At 39.6% G+C, this 18,954-nt stretch overlaps 1 protein-coding gene across 2 annotated transcripts in view; it reads right to left on the bottom strand.

Moving 5' to 3' along the window:
- The window catches only part of LOC129751004 (uncharacterized), a 951,184-nt gene extending 932,610 nt beyond the window's left edge, over positions 1-18,574 (bottom strand). For both annotated transcript variants that reach the window (XM_055746238.1, XM_055746239.1), the window contains exon 1: positions 16,708-18,574. The gene's annotated coding sequence lies outside the window, so the exon portion shown is untranslated. The remainder of the gene's footprint in view (positions 1-16,707) is intronic.
- Positions 18,575-18,954: the final 380 nt, after the last annotated feature.

The following is an 18,954-nucleotide window of genomic DNA, read 5'->3' as shown; positions in this document are numbered from 1 at the left end:
ATTTTAACTGCTTCAAACGAACTAAAAATTTCGGGTGAGAGGATCAAAATGTATAAAAAGTATCCTCAAAAATCGTTTACTCTCAATGCAAACGAAATAAACATTATTCCGATTGAGACTTTGGAAAATGGAGATTTTTGCATTGAAGACGATCGCGAGATTCACCCTGGCGTATTTTTGTTAGCAGGATTATATTCTGCAAATGACAACCTTGCTAATGTGTTGTTGAGTAACACATTGGACGAAACAGTTAAATTAAAGCGAAATATTTCAATTGGCGAAATAAATCATGTCGAAGCGACAGCTTCTAAACTTCCTCTCAAAGGTGGAAAAACGAACAAAAGTTCATTGCTTCCACAATTGAGATTGAGTCATTTGAACTCTGAGGAAAAAAAGAAACTGACTGAACTTCTGATTCAATACGATGATATTTTTCATCAAGATGGTCAAAAGCTCAGCTTTACTAACGCGATCAAACATCGCATTAACACCACCGATGACCTACCGGTATACACGAAATCCTATCGTTATCCCTTCTGCCACAAGGAAGAAGTACAACGACAGATTTCAAAGATGCTGGACCAAGGCATCATAAGGCCATCAGTCTCCCCATGGTCCTCACCCATTTGGATCGTCCCCAAAAAGGTCGATGCTTCTGGCTTGAAGAAATGGCGATTGGTGATCGATTACAGGAAGCTAAATGAAAAAACTATTAGCGACCGGTACCCTATTCCTAATATCACTGAGATATTAGACAAATTAGGGAAATGCATGTATTTCTCAACGCTCGATCTAGCCTCAGGGTTTCATCAGATCGAAGTACATGAGAAAGACATACCGAAAACGGCATTTAGCGTTGATCACGGTTTATATGAATTTGTCAGGATGCCCTTTGGCCTCCGAAACGCTCCATCAACTTTTCAAAGAGTTATGGATAACATACTCCGTGATCATATCGGAAAAATATGTTTGGTCTATATGGACGACATAATTGTCTATTCAACCAGCCTTCAAGAACACTTGGAGAATCTGGGAAAAATCTTCAATACTTTGAAGAAATTCAATATGAAGGTCCAATTAGACAAAAGTGAGTTTTTACATAAGGAAGTAGCTTTTCTGGGACACGTCGTGACACCCGAAGGTGTAAAACCTAACCCGGACAAAATCAAGGCAATAAAAGAATGGACCTTGCCCAACACCGAAAAGGACCTGAGAGCTTTCTTAGGAATTCTCGGTTACTATCGCAAATTCATTCGTGACTTTGCCAGGATAGCCAAACCTTTAACTCAACAGTTGAGAAAGGGAGAGCGTGTTACTCATACGCCCGAATTCATCTCAGCATTTGAGAAATGTAAAAAGATCCTTACAAGCAGCCAAATTTTGATATATCCAGATTTCACGAAGCAATTTGTGTTAACGACGGATGCCTCAAAATATGCCGTAGGAGCGGTCTTGTCTCAAGGACCAATTGGACAAGATAAGCCCATTGCCTTTGCTTCTCGAACCTTATCGAAAAGTGAAGAGAAATATAGTACAATTGAAAAAGAACTTTTAGCCATAGATTGGGCGTGTAAGTATTTTCGACCATACGTTTATGGAAGAAAATTTATCCTCTACACGGACCATCAGCCATTAACATACGCCTTAAACCTCAAAGACCCTCACGGAAAACTCACGAGATGGTCTCTAAGATTAAAGGAATATGACTTTGAAATTAAATTCAGACCCGGCAAACAAAACGTCGTCGCCGACGGTCTGTCCCGAATAAATTTGGAAGGTAATCTAGAAGGAAATCTAACAGGAGATCTGCACAATAATGATCAAAGTGATGACGAAAACTCTTCAGATATCACTGCCCATTCTGCAGAATCGGATAATGAAGATTTCTTGAAAATGACAGAACTACCTCTGAATATTTATAGAAACCAAATTCTTCTGAAACAAGGAGACCAAGAATCAGAAGAGTTTGAAGAAATTTTCCCAGGAATTTTCAGAAGAACCTTAACCAAAGTGGTATTTGGCGTACCATTCTTCATAAGAATGTTTAAGGACTTCTTACACCCATCCAGGATAACAGGTATACTTTGCCCCGAATCCTTGTTAAATACCCTCCAAATTACTTATAAAAATTATTTCTCTCGAAACAAAACCTTTAAAGTTATACTAACGCAATGTTTATTACAGGACCTCAGAAGCACAGAAGAACAGGATGCCATTATCGAAAATACACATCAACGTGCCCACAGAGGTGTGGAAGAAAACCAGAAAGTAATAATTAAAAGGTTTTATTTCCCAAAAATGCGGAATAAGATTCGCACATACATAAATCTCTGCACAACATGCCTTGAGAATAAGTATGAACGGATCCCGTACAAAATTTCCTTTGCATCTACACCTATTCCCAAAAAACCCCTAGACATAGTCCACATGGATATTTTCATTTCCCAACCAAACCTTTTCATCTCTACAGTAGACAAACTTTCTCGCTTCGCTGTCCTAACCCCCATTAAATCCAGATCAATACCGGACATAAAAAAGGCTCTGATCAAAATTATTTCGACCTTTGGCACTCCTAAATTGATTGTTTGTGACAACGAACCAGCATTTCGATCCATTGAAATTCGAAGTCTACTTAACAGGCTTGAATCAGAACTTTATTTTGTACCACCCAATAACAGCCAAGTAAACGGCATCGTTGAAAAATTCCATTCCACCCTGAATGAAATTTTTCTTTGCATCAAAGATAAGTATGATGACATTCCTGACAAACAGAAATATCAAATTGCCACAACACTTTATAATACAACCATTCATTCTGCAACAAAACTTAAACCCCTTGAAATATTTTATGGTATTAAAGAAGGAGAAGAACGACCCCTAAATCTTGAACTCATTTTGGAAAATAGAAATAAAATTTTCGATGAAGTCGTAGAACGACTAGAAAAATATCAAAAACAAACTATAGACCAACACAACAAAAATAGATCCCCTGAACCAAACTTTGAAACAGACCAAAGCTTGTACAACAGAATACAAGGAATCAGGAACAAAAAACGTAGAAGATACAAAAAAGTTAAGGTCTTACAAGACAAACGTAAAACTTTTACCGATCATAGGAATATTGTAATTCATAAATCAAAATTGAAAAAACTTAGGAAAAATTAAATTTTGCACTAAACAAACTCTTTTTACCCCACAGCATAATGTCTCACTCGAGTAACCTCGTAATTCTGATCGTAATAAGAACAATCAATTGTCAATATGTTCAAATTCACGATATAACGAACAACGCAGGAGCGTTGATTCTTCAAAGAGGAGAAGGGAGGATAATCGCAGGATATGATAGACTCTTACATATTATCGAATTACCACAATTTGAAATGTCCATTTCTATCCTTGAAAATGTGTCTCAACAACTTAAAAACTCATCTAGTGAATTGTCAGAAATTTTACAAACAAAATTAAGAGAAATCAGATTTACATTTAACACTATCAATATAAATTCATTTAGATCAAAACGTGCAATTGAAACCCTTGGAAGTGTAATTAAATTTGTATCAGGAAATTTAGACGCAGAGGATTTAAGAATTATAAACTCAGATTTAGACAGCCTAAGGAAATCGCAAGCAGGATTAATAAAACAAAATAACAGACAAATAAAAATCAACTCCAAATTTGAAAATAGGATAAACCTTGTGAACAACGACATAAAAATTCAACAAAACCTTTTGAGAAATTTTCTCCAAACTAGCGATAACGTGATAACTGAAAATCAAAGAATAGCTTTGATATTCAAAACCGATATACTTCTGGACTCACTAAAATCTATAGAATACGCGATTATGCTTGCAAAACTTAACATTATAAGTAGGCAAATCCTCTCGACTAAAGAAATCAAAACAATTGTAAACGAATTAAACAATCAAGGCGTGGAGATACATCATCTGGACAACATCGACGATATCCTCACTACAACGGTCATCTATAAAGGATCAACTCTTATCATCTCGGTGAACATTCCCAGACTCCTTCCAACCAAGTATCAGGAATTCGTAATCGAACCCTTAACAATCTCCAACCGGACATTCAAAATCAATCATCGTACGGTTTTTGCGAACTCGGAGCAAACGCTAGCCACCATTTCACCATGCCGTGGAAACGACAAAGTCCAAATTTGTGAGAGAACCCAAATTATTGACATCAGCAATAATCAATGCGAAAGTTCAATAGTCCGAGCTCAACATGGAGCATGCGATATGACAGAAAAAGCTGCGACAACGGAAGTCAGGCAAATTACACCAGGCACACTATTGGTGATAGCCAACAACCGCAATGTCACCTTGAACAGCACCTGTGGAATCTACGATAAAGTTCTCACGGGAATTCATACAATTCTATTTCACAATTGCTCAGTAAGAATAAAAAACGAGCTATATGAGAACTATGAAATCGAGTTTCGGCAGAAGACGATTCTGCCTATACAAGCAGAAAAAATATCGCCCGTGTACGTTGAACCGCACACCAATTATTCGGAAATTAAAGAACTGCACCTGAAAAACAGAAGACACTTGGAAAGTCTCGAATCCAAGCAAACTGTTCAAAATGCATCACTAAGCTTTTTCGCCATAGTGATGATTTTACTGGTGGGTTTCGGCTTAAAGAAATTCAAAGAAAAGCTAGCAAAATTCCAGATCGCAACGGACGCAGAAATGCCCCAACCGAGACGTTTGGGACTTACGGAGGGAGCAGTTACCGAAGGAACCGGCCCATCGAGGATCGTGCTCTAGCAGACGCACGATCAGCAGAACATCAACACCTGGAGCAGCGCACCATCATCGGACGAGGGTATCAAGTATCATTTGATGCACTCGTCATTTGTCGCCCCAGTGGGGCTCGGTAGTATTAAGAGCGAAAGTAATAAATCATTCTAGTTTCGGCCCCGGTACAGTTCAGTTGTGTTTTTTAAAAACATACCGAAGTACCCCGCGAATTTAACTGATGCTATACTCTTTTTCAAATTTTTCAGCGCGATGACGCAAAAATGTAATATCACTTGCAATGTAGGATTACATTTTTTTATCTGTGCAGGTATTTTTTTCAGATATTACGGTTAATGTTAATATGTTAGATAAGCAAATTATTGATTTATTATTAAAAGGCAGTTTTAAAGCTACTTGTCTTAAGAAGTGAATTTAAGGATCCAACCTGAAGTTCAAGGGTTTTCCGAAAATTTCTTCTTTTAAAAATGGAAAATTTGACGTTTTTAGTAATAATTTCTAGTGAAAAACTTTAAAATTCGCTAGTCTATTTTGTTTGCAAACGTAAAAAAGTTTTTCTTGACACTCCGATCGAAAGTTCACCTGAATAGTGCGCCGAATTTTTCTTTTTGAAGGTACCAAAAAAGATGCAGTGATCTAGTTAGACAGCTATTATTTGAGGTCGAATCAACGATGCAAAATTGTCAATTGTTGAAATGAATCACTTCCAGGTTTATGTCTTAAGTATCCATCAAAATTCATAGGTAGCAGATTATGTTAAGCATCAGAACTTTAAAACATACCAGCTATAATGTGAAGTTGAATCAAAAAAACAGAACTACTAAACTGGTGATTGATAAAATAGGTGGAAAGATGGAACCTCGATCAATTGTTTGCTAGTTTTTCGTAGGAAATTGATTTTTTCGGCTTTATCAATAAACTTGAGCTCTAAATAGACAGGCAGACAAAGAGTGCATTCGAAAAAATGCAGCATTTTGTTTTGTTGATTGAACTGAGAAAATTGATGAAATTTTCAGTGAAGCTACCTATTAATATAATAATTACAAGTGCAAATATTTGTGACGTTCTATCAAGTGGTTTTTTGGTATATCGTCCAATACAGAAGGTTGTTGAATAAATTTTTTGGGTACGGTCACGAAAAATTCAGGAAAGTCCCAGTTGGAAATCAACTATTCGACTTAAATTCATATAGTAAATCGTTGAGGGAGTCTAAGAGGATCTAAAACTATGCTAATTAATTCTTATTTTCACTATTCATGGAGTGAAGATGATTGATTCCATGAAGGTAGAGAATATTAGAGGTTTTATCAACCGCAAATCAATAATTCCGATTGGGGAAGTGACAAAAGGAATTGTTTTTTACTAGTTTATCTAGTTAACGCCTGACTTCATTTCTGCAAGAAAAAAAACTGCCTGCCGTAGAAATAATCAAAACACGGTGGTCAAATCGTGCGCAAAATATTGGAACCGCTAGCGGGGAGATAATCTGAAAAATTGCTTAAAGGACAGCAAAATAAACTCTTTAGTGGGCGCCTGGCAGGTTTCCAGCCAGAAACTTTTCGTTGACAAGTCTCGCCTGGATGTTTCGGAGATGAACAAAGGAAAAAAATAAAAATTCGATGTCTATCACTTGAGGTGGCTGACGATCTGTGAAAGCTGCAAATCAGTCAGAATTACATAAGTATTGGACACCATAAATGGCTAAATATACAAAGAAGGTTGCCTCCAAATGCGACCTTTTTCCCTGAATAACACTTCCATAGATCCAACAAAGTTGATAGGTACTATGTTTTGTTTGGATCTGGAATAATGCAATTGCTCGAAAACAGAGGTGGAGTGATTAATAGTTAAACATGTTGTTTTTGAGTCGAAGGAGGACAATCTGCTGAAATTGTCATAACTTCAATCAAATTAAAAGTTTTGAGTAGTTTTGAAAGTCAAGCTTCAGAAAACAAAAAAAAAGTAATAAAAAAGCCTTAATTTGGAAAAAAGGGTGTTTCGTAGTATGAATTATAGATGGCGCACATGGCGCCCAAACATTAAGGTTGATGAATTTCTTCATTGGAGGCTCTCTCGAAAACCATAAAAATATGCACATTTGAACATTACATGACTAGATTGCTCCTAGATTCAAGAAAAAATACGAATAAAATTATTCGTCACGGTTTCGAAGGAATTCTCGACTTTTTCCTGTAACACGGCTAATTAGCTGGCGCACACCTTCTTCGTCTACGTTTTAGCATCTTATTCCCCCAGGTCGCATCTGATTGATGTCTTTGACAACTTTTCCTTTGCCTTGAGTTTCCCCTTCATGATTGCTCAGTATTTCTCAATAGGGACGAACTGGAGGCAGTTGGGTGGGTTAATGGTTTTTCTGAACAAACTGACTTTGCTATAATGACAGCTTGGCAATCAGGCCAAACATTACGGGATCGTCGTGGGATCGAATGAACGGCAAAATTCGTTTTTGGAGACACTCTTTTTGGTATTGTTTCAACGTCCTTGTCTCATTTGTAACGAAAACTGTAACAAGTGTGGTATTTCCAACAATAGAGGAGAGTGGGGATACTTGATCCCCTTTTCTTATTTTCACCATATCTTTTTGGGGAAATTTAGCAACTCGCCGTCTTTGACATTTTCTGACAGCTTGTAACTTCAAGTTTCTATGCTCCAAAAATTAGAACGATACTTGAACCCGTTGATGAACTAGAAGCATTGTCGTGGGAGTAAAAAAATTGCGATTTTTCTGAAGTTAGGGGAGACTTGATCCCCTATTGAAGGAGACTTGATCTTTTATTCATGAAGCCCTAATCCTTGTATAAAAATCAAACAAAACCCCAAGATAGAATGTTAATTGACTATTTCGGTCATGTTTGTTCTCATTTCACAATTTATAGCAGACATAAGAAGAAAATTCTATAACTTTGTCTCAACGCTAATTACATTGCATACTTAAAGGCGCTATTTTTTATAATTAAGAGAAAATTAATTATTTTTGCTCTTTTCTTCAGACAATTGTTTGCTAAATATAAGTTATTGGATAAATATTAGTAATTTCGTAATCAGCAATCATAACGATCAATTCAGAAGAAGAATATGCCGTTTGGAAGGGGGATCAATTGTACCCAACTCTAGAGGATCAATTGTACCCATAATCAACATTTTAGAAAACTTTTTCTTAAAAAAGTTGAGAGTTTTCCATTGCTTTGAAAGTATGGCATAATGAAGTTCATTTTACGCTTGAACGATTGATACATTGGAACAAATATTTTTTTTCATAATTTTCCCATGTAAGGATCATTTTAAAGTGATGAAAAAAGATCTTCAAGTTACATTTTGTGGAATTTTTCAAACAAAGTTCAATTACTCAAACAATTATTTTGTTAGTTTTTTTTTTAACTACAAGCATTGTTATTTTGCTCATTTTGGCACATTTTTCTAGAACATTTGATCTTTGTAAGAAATTCCAGTTTCGAGATATAGCTAAGGAATCAAGTATCCCCAGGGATCAAGTATCCTCATTCTCCCCTAATCTACTTATATTCAATCATATATCAGATTGATTCTCGACCAACTATAATTATCTAAATTTCAACAATATATATATATATATAGCTGTATGATTGATTTTGTGAATTCAACTGTAAATACAATAGATTCAACTATAATGCACGATTGATGTGATACATTCAACAATAATTATAGTAGGTTCAACTATAATAATATGAATGATTTGACTATAAATATGATAGATTCAACTATAATAATATGATTGATTTAATTATAAATGTGATAGATTCAATTTTATTTCTATGATTGATTCAATGAGGTCAACTATAAATATTGTAAATTTAAATTCTATTTATATTGGAAGTTATCATAAGTTTTTTTTTTTTTTGTAATTTCTTTATTTGAAACGGCTCATACCTTTAGGCTTTAAGGAGCCAAACTCGTTTTGTTTGATTACAATTGTGTGCTTATATCTAGTTCACTTTTTGAAGAAAAGATAGAAGATAGATAGGGAAATGTGAAAATAAAAAGAATTATAGACGAAGATCAATAGCTTTTAGGAAAAGATATATTTCGAACATGTAGTCCAAGTCTATCACAGCCAGCACATCTCTCACTGGAACATAGGGTGGTTTTCCTCGGGCCCTAAGGGAGTCTATAAAATTCGTTCTGGCGACAAGATGGACCTCGCACGACCAAACAATATGCTCGATGTCATGGTAACCTTGGCCACAACCACATAGATTGCTGCCAGCAATATCAAAACGATAGAGTACCGCGTCTAAGGAACAATGATTGGACATGAGACGGGAAAATATACGAATAAAATCCCGACTCAAGTTCAATCTATTAAACCATGGTTTAAGGCTTACCTTTGGGATAATCGAGTGGAACCACCGACCCTGCTCATCCTCGTCCCATTTGCGCTGCCAGTTGACAAGAGAGTTTCTTCGAGCCAAATAGTAAAATTCGCTGAAGACGATTTCACGTTGATACGTGTCGCCTTCCATCGCTCCCACCTTTGCCAGAGAGTCTGCCTTCTCATTGCCCACAATCGAGCAATGAGAGGGAACCCAAACAAAGGTGATGGTAAAGCGACGTTTTGATAAAGCACTCAAATTATTTCGTATCTTCTCGAGGAAGTACGGCGAGTGCTTTCCCGGTTTTATCGAATGGATTGCTTCAACAGAGTTCAGACTATCCGTTACAATATAGTAGTGTCCATCTGGCCGTGATGCGATACTGTCCAAAGCCCAGTGAATAGCTGCTAACTCCGCTACATATACAGAGCATGGTGGCTGAAGACTGTGAGAGGCGCTAGATATTTCGTTGAACACTCCAAATCCTGTTGTTTCCTCTATAAGAGATCCATCGGTAAAGTACATTTTATCAGCATCGACGTGTCTATATTTAGCTTCGAAAATTCTTGGAATCAGAAGAGGGCGATGCGCTACCGGGATTCCACGAATTTCCTGCTGCATAGACAAATCAAACTGGACAGAAGAATGATCGTAGTCTGGGCTACAAACACGAGTTGGAGAATACGAAGAAGGGTTTACCTGCATTGACATGAGGACATGGTATATAGACATAAATCTAGTATGAAGATTTTGCTCAAGTAACCTTTCGAAATTCACAATCACCAATGGGTTCATGACCTCACACCTGATGAGGAACCGGAGTGATAGTAAATTGAATCGATCTTTAAGAGGAAGTATTCCTGCCAGAACTTCGAGACTCATGTTATGCGTTGAGGGCATACAGCCCAGAGCGATGCGGAGGCAGTGGTATTGGATACGCTCGAGTTTGATGAGGTGAGATTTGGCAGCTGACTGGAAGCAGAAGCTACCATATTCCATCACTGAGAAAATGGTTGTTCGATACAATTTTAAAAGATCTTCTGGATGGGCTCCCCACCAGGTGCCAGTGATTGTTCGAAGAAAATTGATTCTTCGTTGGCATTTTCCTTTCAGATACTCAATATGGGCTCTCCAGGTACATTTGGAATCAAACCAAACCCCAAGATACTTAAAACACCTCGATTGAGTGATCGTTCTGCCTAGGAGTTGAAGCTTAGGTTGAGCAGGTCTATGTTTTTTAGAGAAAACAACCATCTCCGTTTTCTGTGGGGAAAACTCAATCCCAAGCCCCAAAGCCCAGGAAGACAATCTGTCTAAAGTATCTTGTAAAGGTCTGTGCAGATGAGACTCGGAGGATCCTGTTACAGACACCACGCCGTCATCTGCAAGTTGTCTTAGAGTGCAGCCTTCAGAGAGACAACTGTCGATGTCACTTACGTAAAAGTTGTACAAAAGTGGACTCAAACATGAACCCTGCGGAAGTCCCATGTAAGAGATTCAACTATCTGAGCAAAGTTCAGATGTTTCTCACAAAGCAAGCTGTATAAGATGTTGTTCAATAGAGGAGGCAGACCCCGGGAGTGCAACTTGTCTGACAAAACCTCTATTGAGACTGCATCAAAAGCTCCCTTTATGTCTAGAAACACCGAAGCCATTTGCTCACGTTTTGCGTACGCCATTTGTATCTCTGAAGACAGCAAAGCAAGACAATCGTTTGTCCCTTTGCCCCTTCGAAACCCAAATTGAGTATCTGAAAGGAGACCATTTGCTTCTACCCATTTATCCGAACGAAACAAAATCATTTTCTCCATCAATTTGCGTATACAAGACAACATCGCTATTGGACGGTACGAATTCGCATCGGACGCTGGTTTTCCGGGCTTTTGGATAGCGATAACTCTTACTTGTCTCCACTCTTGGGGAACAATGTTGTTCTCCAAGAATTGATTAAATAAATTTAACAAGCGAAATTTGGCGGCGTCCGGAAGGTTTTTCAACAAGTTAAATTTGATTTTATCAATTCCCGGAGCTGAATTGTTGCAAGAGAGAAGGGCAAGTGAAAATTCGACCATCGAAAAGCTGGAATCCAGACCACACCTATCAGGAAGCACGTTCCGGATTATTTTTTGCACAGGTGTGGAATCTGAACAGACTTTCCGTGCGAAGTTGAATATCCATCTATGTGAATGTTCCTCATTTTCATTTGTAGAAGATCGATTACGCATGCTTCGTGCAACTTTCCACAAGGTACTCAGGGATGTTTCCCGTGATAAACCGCCTACAAAATTCCGCCAATACGCCTTCTTTTTCCCTTTGATCAATTTTTTAAACTGATTTTCGAGGGTAACATAGGTTTCGAAAAGGACAAGATTTCCTTGTTTTCGAAAATCTTTAAATGCTTTCGATTTGTCCTTATAAAGCTTGGAACATTGCTGGTCCCACCATGGATTAGGAGGCCTTCTAGGAATAGATGAATTTGGGATCGGTTTTGTTTGAGCGCAAAGTGCACTTTCATGTATCATACGTGAAAGAAAGTTATACTCCTCTAAAGGGGGTAAAACATTCATATAATCGATGGATTTTGTTATTTCGTCCGAGTACTTTTTCCAGTCGATGTGTCTTGTAAGGTCATATACCATATTTGTTGAATTTGAAGAGCTGGCCCCATTGGTGATTGTAATTTTGATTGGTAAGTGGTCACTACCATTGGGATCAGGGATTACCTTCCACTGGCAATCCAATGATAGTGAATTTGAGCAGAGTGAGAGGTCAATTGCGCTTGGTCTTGCAGGAGGTTTAGGTACTCGTGTTTTTTCACACGTGTTCAAAATTGTGAAATTGAAACTGTCACAAATGTCATAAATAAGAGTAGAACGACTATCGTCAATTTGTTCTCCCCAGACAGTTCCATGTGAATTGAAATCACCCAGGATCAACCTTGGCTCAGGAAGCACTGAGCACAGGTCCTCTAGGTGACTTCGATCCACTGCAACTCTATGAGGCCAGTACAAACTGACAACACATAAATCCTTACCTCTTATAGTTGTATGACATGCAACAGCTTCAATTCCTCCTGATAAAGGGAGGTGGATTCTATAAAAGGAGTGGCGCTTATTGATCCCCAAAAGCACCCCTCCATAAGAATCGTTGCGATCCAAACGGATAATATTAAAATCGTGGAATGAGATGTTTGATTGAGAAGAAAGCCATGTTTCAGAAAGGGCAAAAATATCGCAACTTGTTTCATGAAGAAGAAATTTGGACGGATCCAGTTTAGGAATGATACTACGACAATTCCACTGTAAAACAGTGATATCTCCGACCTCTGGGCGTAAATTAGCCATCGAGAGAGATAAACACTGAAATGAGGGGCCAAGTTTGCATCAATTGCTTTAAAAATGTCTTCACTATTGGAAGCATTGAGATTACAATGCCTCTTATTGATTCTGATACGTTGAAAAACGAAAAAAATCCATTCAGAATATCCGACAACTTGAAAAGTCCAGATTGGGAGGTTGATTCTGGTGAAGCTACGTTGGGCTTGAAGCCACTAGAAGTTCCAGCTACTTCGGGTTTATACTGAGGTGTAATATTCATTTGGAATCCAGGAGGAGATAGTTTTTCTTTCTGTACAGTTGGCGCTTTTTGTCTTTCGACGACTGGAGGGCTTAACGTGACTATTTTTGCTCCTATTCTGGTGTTCTTAGGAGCTGGTTTTGGACGTTTTCGGGAATTAGCAGTAAACACTACTGGAAGTTCTTCATCGGCTGTGTCCGTGTCCACATTGTCAACTGGCAATACAGCAAAAATGTTACTCGAATGAGTTTGGATCGGAGTCGCCGTACCCTTTAAAATGGCGGCATAAGACCGCCTTGACCGTTCCTTTAAAGAGCGCTTTTGGTTATCCCAGCGACTCTTAAATGCCTCACACGAAGAGATTTCATGGGGTGAGCCCCCGCAATAGACACATTTCTGTTCTATTGCTGAGCACGCTCCATCCCCATGATTCTCCCCGCATTTGGCGCACCGCCGCTTGTTGCAGCAGTGCGACGCAGTGTGCCCCAACTTAATGCAATTTTTGCAATCCATTGGGCGAGGCACAAAGAGTCGCACGGGTAGCCTTAAAACTCCGTTAATCAAAACGTAGTGAGGGAGGGCGGTACCCGCAAATGTCACACGAAATGATGCCGAAGGGGAGTACTTTTTAACTCCATCTACGACGGTGGCAGTTTGGAGTTGGCGACAATCCAAGATATCGACCGAAGTCGAATCAAGGTTCCTCAACTTACCAACGCCGTTGGATTTAACGTACTCCGCCTCTAGGCTCATCTCAGTGATCACGCCCTCGATCTCTACGTTTCGAGACGGGATGTAGACGAGATATTCTAGGTTTATGAATTTGCTGGCCACAATCTCATTTGCGGCTTTCCAGTTAGCCACCACAACGCGCAGCTTGTTCGGACGCAATTTCGTAACACTGGTTACAGAAGGCCACCTCGCCAGATCTTTGGTGATCTGTACCACATTTAGCTGTTTACCATTCGCTTTGGGCCGGATGAAAACCACCCATGGCCCAGAGGAAGATGAGCCCTCTGTATATTGTCGGAGCCGGGTGACTCTACTCTCGACTGAGGATGATGCAACATTGTCATCCATCCGAGAACAATTTGCATCTGAAGGACCAGCATCCACCGAATCCTCCAGATCGTCCTCATCTTCATAGGTGACATTCGCATCACCCCCAGTTGGAGGGTATAATCCCCCGCCTTCGCTCATATTTCTCAACGGGAACACGAATGCCCTCCGTGTTGAAAATATAAGCGAAGCAAAAAATTATCGAAATATATATAAAGGGAAATATGATAGAAAAAGAAAAAGTGAAAAAAGAAATAAAAAAGAACTTACAAATTATTTTAGCACTTTTTGGAAATATATTTTTTCTAGTGTATATAGACAGCTCCAACCACGTGGTTCTCCGTTGGTCTTCAAGGATGACGTCAACCGAAGAACCTAACCAAACGAGCGCTGGCCCTTTCTCGTTGGTTGAAGATGGCCTCCTCGTCTCGACTCGGCCTCGATGATGATGATGGATGATGATTGGTTATGGAACAATTGGTTCGCCAAACAATGGCGGCGGACCTCGTGGCGATCGATCGGCCCTTCTGCGAACTGGGGCCACTCAAATTAACCAGCCTTTGGCAGGAAACGATTGTCGCGGCACAAAACACCGTTTTTACCGTCCGAACGGCACAAATACCCGGATTCACTGGACGGGATCACACTCACTTTCAGCAGTTCGCGAAGATCGGGACACTTGAAAACGCGACTGTATTCTTCGAGTGATGCGATACGAATGAAGTTTTTTTTTGTCTGCCTAATTTCATGGCTACGTTTTATTTTCATTTAATTGATTATTTCAGCCATTTGCATCTAGTCCGTTTTAGCCGCCACGATCCCTGAAAAGGTGACCGGAAATCCCGATATCCACGTCCTGGTTTTTCCGCTGTTGTTCTTTTTGCATCTTGATGCATGGTTACCCAGCAAATTGTGCGTCTTAACTAATCGGTCCCGGAAGACGCCCTTAGAAGTCCGTGCTTCTGCAGCCGGCGAAGATTGACCTTGTGAGGGGAAAATTTACTCAATATCATGACATGAATCCATCATACACTGACTTAACAATGCTAGTTTCCCGGTGGGATCCTGCAAGGATCACGTAATGGAACGTTGAGACCCACATCGATTTTGCGGGTAGCGAGAGTAGGTATACCTTTCCCAATTTCAGGAACTGTCGACCTTCTACACGACCGGAAAACCGGCAATGTGAGGAAAATGTTTCCCCATTGCCGGAGAGCGATTGCGCTTTGCCGTCGACGTCAGAAAATTCCGGCTGAGCCCTGAACACAGCACTACGATCGCTGCAGGGAACACGTACAGGTCTCACACTAACGATTTTTATTTTATTTTTGCTGATGAACACGGATGAACACTATAGTATTCAAGTAGCACACAATCAATCACACATTTCTATCATATTTAAGGTTGAATCAATTATACCACTACAGTTGAATCTATCATATTTATAGTTAAATGTTAGTGGTCAACCAGAAATGTATAGTTGAATCTATTATATTTAAAGTTGAATCTTTATAATCAATCATACAATTGTAGTTGAATTGACTATATTTACAGTTAAATCAGGTATACCACTACAATTGAATCTATCGTATTTATATTTAAATGTGAGACGTCAACCAGGAATGTATAGTTGAATCTATTATATTTATAGTTGAATTACTAAAATCAATCATGCAAATGTAGTTGAATCTATCATGTTAACAACTAAATCATTACAGTTGATTCTATCATATTAATAGTTGATTGCGTAAAGTCGATCATTAGTTTGCAGTGGAGTCTATTATATTTATAATTGGATGCGAAAAAATCAACTACGCTTTGATGATTGATATAACCAGCTGAAATAATTAGAACAACCGTGGTCTTTTTTCTCCATGTAATAAGGCTAAGAGAGATTCAAAGTCCCATTAGGGCAAAGCCGAAAAAAAGCTTAGAAGGGTCCGACTGCCCATTAGGGTAAGCAGCCGGATTTAGCCATGACCAACTAACAAGAACAAACATAAGAATAACTCTAAACAAATATCGAAATTAAAATAAAATCAATCATTTTTGAATAAAGGGAGAATGTGGCATCCTAGATATGCCCCTGGATCTCACAGCCAGAATAGTATGAAGAGACAACTTTCTCATCATCAGCGATAGCAAACGCTTGTACAACTGACCCCTTAAGTAGCTAGGCTTCGATGATTTCAGTGGTGCATCAATCTCGAGACAACTCTGCAAACGGCCCCTCGGGATTCCACAGTATCTTTTCAGGATTCTTTATTTGTTTCGAACAGTTGGAAGGGAGTAACATGAGTCAAACCTGTCCCAAACCAGTGGTAACGAACCCCTTGGTAGTGCTGCAATTATTGGCGATGAGTTTAACATGAACAATATTTGAATAAGCGATCGAGACTTCCCAGACCGCCTCGGGTCTAAAGACCTATCAGCTACTGGTGAGTTTTCATACATACATACATACGTCCATCCATACATACATTCAGATCAAAGTATTTTTTCACCAAATTTCATTTAATTTTACCCGATACTGTCTTAGAAATATTCAAGGCTTATTCAATTTATAGTATTTACACAATAAAAAAAGCTTATTAATATTCTTTAATTAAGGCTTAATTTTCCCAAGAAAATACAGCTTCCCTTACCGTTTTTCTTCTTAAAAAAACCCGCATTCTCCCTTCGAATGATGAAAATGTTTCACATATCAAATGTCCCCATCAGGTCGGCGAGCACATACTCGAAAAAGGTAAGTAACAGGAGAGCAAAGAATTTTTCAAGATGTGCAAAAAAACAAATCTAGCAAAGTACCTAAAGGTAGGTGGCAGTAAATGGGTGTCCTATTTCCGGGCTAATATGACCCCCTTTCGGAGCAGCAACAGCCCTTGAACGGAAAAAAACATCGAACGAAAAGAAAAGATACTAACCTTGATCGTTTTCTATTACGCTTCGCTTCGATTCGCCTCTTCTTTGAAGAGCGCAGATGAAGAGTAGGTAGCCCTCGATTTGTTGAAGTAGGTGAGGGTGGAAGCCGACGATCCTTCAAACACAATTGAATCACGTGCACGATGCGCAACAACAATGATAACAAAGACAACACATCGGAAAGTTAATCCTCTTTGAACGTTTGGCGGCTGGTTGCTGTTGTTGGCCCAAAACCGTTGCGTTGGTTGGGCTCAGATTAATATTTACCGTACAGATTTATCGGAACACTTCCTGGATGCTTCCTTTTTTTAACTTGAAACTTGGGGTTGGGGGTGGCTCGAAAGTTTATATAAAGGCTTTCGAAACGATGTTGACTGATCCGACTGGTCACACGCTCGTGTGTCGGAGAACTGCTGTTCACTGGTGCCTCCCTGGGGACAGATTTCACCGGCTGTGTGAATATTTAATTTTAATTCCTTTTTTAACTTTTTGTTTTGGCTGGTTTTCGGCCCATTGGCCGTACTTATTCACTCACATTTTAGATTCGTTAAATTTTCATCGACAGTAAATGGTTGCTGGCTGGCGGCCAGTCAGTTATCCGTTTTCGCTCTCACTTTTGCTATGTTTTTTCTTTTGTTTCTTTGAAGGGCTTTCCGTTTCCTGGGGTCGTCGACAGAATGCAGTTTTCTGATCACATGAACAAATTTACTATATGTGTATTTCGAGAAGCCTTCTCGAGCGGTAGTATTCTGTTTTTGGTAGCACAAACACCGATGGGGTGTATCTGAGAGAAAAGTGGAGCCCAACGTAGGACCAAATCGACTCTCGTTCTTGTGTTTCAAACAGTGAGTGAGTTACGAGATTCGGATGCTGGGTGGTTCGTTTTTCCGAGCACTACTGATGAGAAAAGAGTATTCCTTCATTCAGGCTTCAAAGCAAACTATTTGATCTGTGGACGATTTGGGGAAGTAATCGAGGGTCGAGGGACGACGGACAATGAGCTTACATAGAACTTCCATCGATGGAAAGGATTATGAGCACTAACGAGTATTCTACGGGTTTCTTTTTACGACGCCGACGTTTCGATACTAGACTCATATCTGAGCAAACACCAGTCTCGGGCCACCCGAATCGATTTTCTCCATCATAGCTTTGAAGTAACGGCGACAGACAGCACACAATAGATGACAAGCATCCATCATCAGTTCGTCCTATTAATTTATCACTGCTGCAGAAGACTCGTCTCCAGTTTTCGCCAACAGTATCAACTTCATTGGGCGCCCCATAAATTGCTTTTCATCCTGGGAGACACAATCACTTATTACATAACCTCAGCTCAGCTGCCGAGTATGTCGGGACACATTCGCGAGAATGTTGTTCTTTACAAATCAACCATTCATGTTTTATTCGCATCTTGATTCATGGGAAACCGCCCACCGACGATTTCTGATACTGCTGCGGCTCTTGCTGCTCCTCAACCCAATCCTTCATGTATTCCAAAATCTAAACGGTGGCCCCAAATCCCAGCCTCCCCTAAGCAACAACAACACCAATCTCGCTCTCTCACACTCTCGCTTCAACCCAACTACCATGGCAGAAGACCCATTTGCTCAACAACGACACGGCGGCACCCACCCGTCTTCAGCCATTCACATGGATTTTTCAAGCACAACACAACTGCTCCACCTTTTCTCTATCGCGAGAAAACAACACAACAACAATACACTTTCACTGTAGCTTTTCCAAAGCCTACTTCTTTAGCCAGCGAAAAAAAAATCCACCCACAACAGGAAGGAACCGAGAAAAAATCCGGCACGTGAACCGTTCACAACACTGCTTGTTCCCGGACTAGAGAGACAACACATCTACTAACGGCAACCGCTCACGAAGTACTGACTGAAGAAAACCAACCATCTAGTCAGCCAGTCAACGGAAGCAGACTCCCTACTAGGCACAGCCAGAACCAGCTGAAGCTGCGGTGCTGAGAATCGGTCGCTGGAGCCACCCATCATCCCCCCATTCTCGTACCGTACATCCGTATACTAAAGGATACAATCGTTCTCTCGCGCGCGGAATCACAAAACACGACACATCAATGGGGTTTCGTGGAGAATTAGCCACCCATCTGAAAGCGTACCAAATGAAATCAAAACACCTACCCACCCACTGGGGAACTTTTCGTTGGTAACCAACCAAGAGACACCCCACCAGACGATGACAGGAGCAAGGATGTTTCATCACCATTAACC

This window comes from Uranotaenia lowii, chromosome 3 (genome assembly GCF_029784155.1).
Source record: "Uranotaenia lowii strain MFRU-FL chromosome 3, ASM2978415v1, whole genome shotgun sequence".
Taxonomy (NCBI): Eukaryota; Metazoa; Arthropoda; class Insecta; order Diptera; family Culicidae; genus Uranotaenia; species Uranotaenia lowii.
This window is presented reverse-complemented; position numbering and strand designations above follow the sequence as displayed.